General features: G+C 45.9%; 1 pseudogene; it reads left to right on the top strand.

Annotated features, from left to right (window-relative positions):
* Positions 1-242: 242 nt before the first annotated feature.
* On the top strand, positions 243-699 carry LOC101699728 (protein yippee-like 2 pseudogene; annotated as a pseudogene).
* The last annotated feature ends 1,529 nt before the right edge of the window (positions 700-2,228 follow it).

Genomic DNA, 2,228 nt, shown 5'->3' with positions numbered 1-2,228 from the left:
ATTGGTCAGCAGAGGAAAATAAAATCTTACCTTTGCTTTCTCTTTGAGACAGTGTCACTACTGGCTGACTTTGAACTTATAGTTCTCCTGCCTCCTTGCTCTGAAAACGTCACCAGTTTGTGGAGCCTGCCCCATACCACCCCCTACCAAACCACAGCCTTTACCTGTGTTTCCTGTGTGACCCATCCTGTGGGAGCTCCTCATGGGTGGCCCCTGAGTTCACCCCACACTCAGCGGCACCAATGGTAAAGATGACAAGATCCAAGACTTTCCAGGCATATCTGCTCTCCTGCCATCGGACCTACAGTTACATTCACTGCAGGGCTCACCTGGCCAATCATGATGAACTAATTTCCAAGTCATTCCAAGGAAGTCAAGGACAAGCATATCTGTTTAATTCAGTAGTTAATGTGGGCTGTGGGCCTGCAGAAGAGCGATTATTGCTAACAGGACTACATGCAGTTGCAGACATTTACTGCGAAAACTGCAAAACCACTCTGGGATGTAAATATGAACATGCTTTTGAAAACAGCCAGAAATATAAAGAAGGCAAATACATCATTGAACTAGCACACATGATCAAGGACAATGGCTGGGACTGAGCAGGCAGCAGCCACCCAACCCAGTGTCCACGTGAATGCCATCCAACTGAACATTCTACCCAAGCATGAGAAAGTGACTGAACACTTGGTCCCATCCATTTGGGGGCCTTGCCATCTGCGGCATCCTCCCACCCTGATAACATCTTTCTGGTGACCGGCCTCTAAATTGCTGTCTCTCTGTCTCTTTGCTTTGTATCTGTGTGTGGGTTGATGCTGGCTTCTATCTCTGTTCTAGTGTTTGCTGAAAACAAAACAACTAAAGGAACAGATCCTTGACCGTTGGCAGCAGCCCACCTCGCAAAGAGCCCAAGGGCCCTGCAAGAGCTGCCTGATGGCCTCTTGTCAGGAGAGTAGTGGCACATGGGCATGAGGGAGAAGGAAAAGGGGATCCCTGAGGTTCTGGGGGTGGGCAGGGGCAGGAGGGTAGAAGTAGGGACAGAACTGCATTGCTCCTGGAACCCTGGTAACTTAGGCTTGAAATATTCGACTTGTCTAAAAGGACAAAGAGAAAAAAAATACCTCATGACTACATTCTCTCTGATCAGAAGGCTCTCTTCCTGACACCCGATGTGCCAGGACAGCAGATGATCACAGAAGGGGCCCTAATGCTAGCTGATGGGGCAGAGGGTCTGGTTCTCTCTGGCTGAGTTAGGGAAACTCTGGGTAGCAGGGAGTGAGGTAGGTGAAGCCAAGGTGGGTTTTGATGACTCTGATGCCTCACACAGCCTCTGGGTAATCATCTTTGCCTCCTTAGCCACTGAAGATGAGGGGAGAGGGAACTGTCATTTGCAATGAGTGCACAATGGATATATCCCAAAGGCTTTGACCATCAACTAAGTAAAATCAGAAATTGAGGAGAGCAGGACATAAGGGAGTGTTGCAGCTTGGGAGCTCCTGAAGAATGGCTCAGATATTGAGCCAGAACTCCAAGACATAGAACTGGTTAGTAATTCCAAATGTCTACCTTTCTTTTCCTTAATAAGAGTGATGGGGCAGGGGGAGGGATTAGGAGGAACCATGAGGGGAATAGATCAGATTAGTGCATATTCCTTCTTCAGTTATCAGTAGGGTCAGCTATCCTTTGTTCATTGTGCTTCAACTGCTTTTGTCCAGTTCCATTATTATAGACCATGAAAAACCAGACCCAAGGCTTTGAGCCTAGTGATAATCCAGACAGTGGATTCCTCATGGCCCTCGTTGTTCTGGATCTGAATGTCTTCTATGGCAAGAGATCTGTTCTTTCGGTCAAGTAGTGGGGGGGTTACAGATTCCACTATTATCCTCTGCCCCCACCTCCCATCCAAGCTTCATTGCATTAAGGAAGTGGAGAAAAAAATCCCTGTAAGGCTTGAGAGAAAGAAGAGTTTGTTACATTTAATCAACACTGTGAAGTCTATTCTACGACAATTCAGCCAATATACAGTGCATGACCAAAATTCATTTCACTGAGTTAATTTCATTTCATAGACTGAAAACATTAAGATATGTGTGTGTTGGGTAATTCTTAGCATCTCATTCTGCAAGTAGGCTGATCCTATAGGAAAATTCAGCCTTAGAGGTCTCAAAAGAAAAAAGAGTGAGTTCATGGAGATAAGAATCTGCAAAAAATCAATTAACCAAGATTAA

The sequence above is a fragment of the Heterocephalus glaber genome, unplaced genomic scaffold (assembly GCF_053883595.1).
Source record: "Heterocephalus glaber isolate CG9 unplaced genomic scaffold, H.glaber_assembly_v1.0 deba00001429, whole genome shotgun sequence".
NCBI lineage: Eukaryota > Metazoa > Chordata > Mammalia > Rodentia > Bathyergidae > Heterocephalus > Heterocephalus glaber.
Note: the sequence above shows the minus strand (reverse complement) of the source record. Positions and strands in the feature narration are given on the sequence as shown.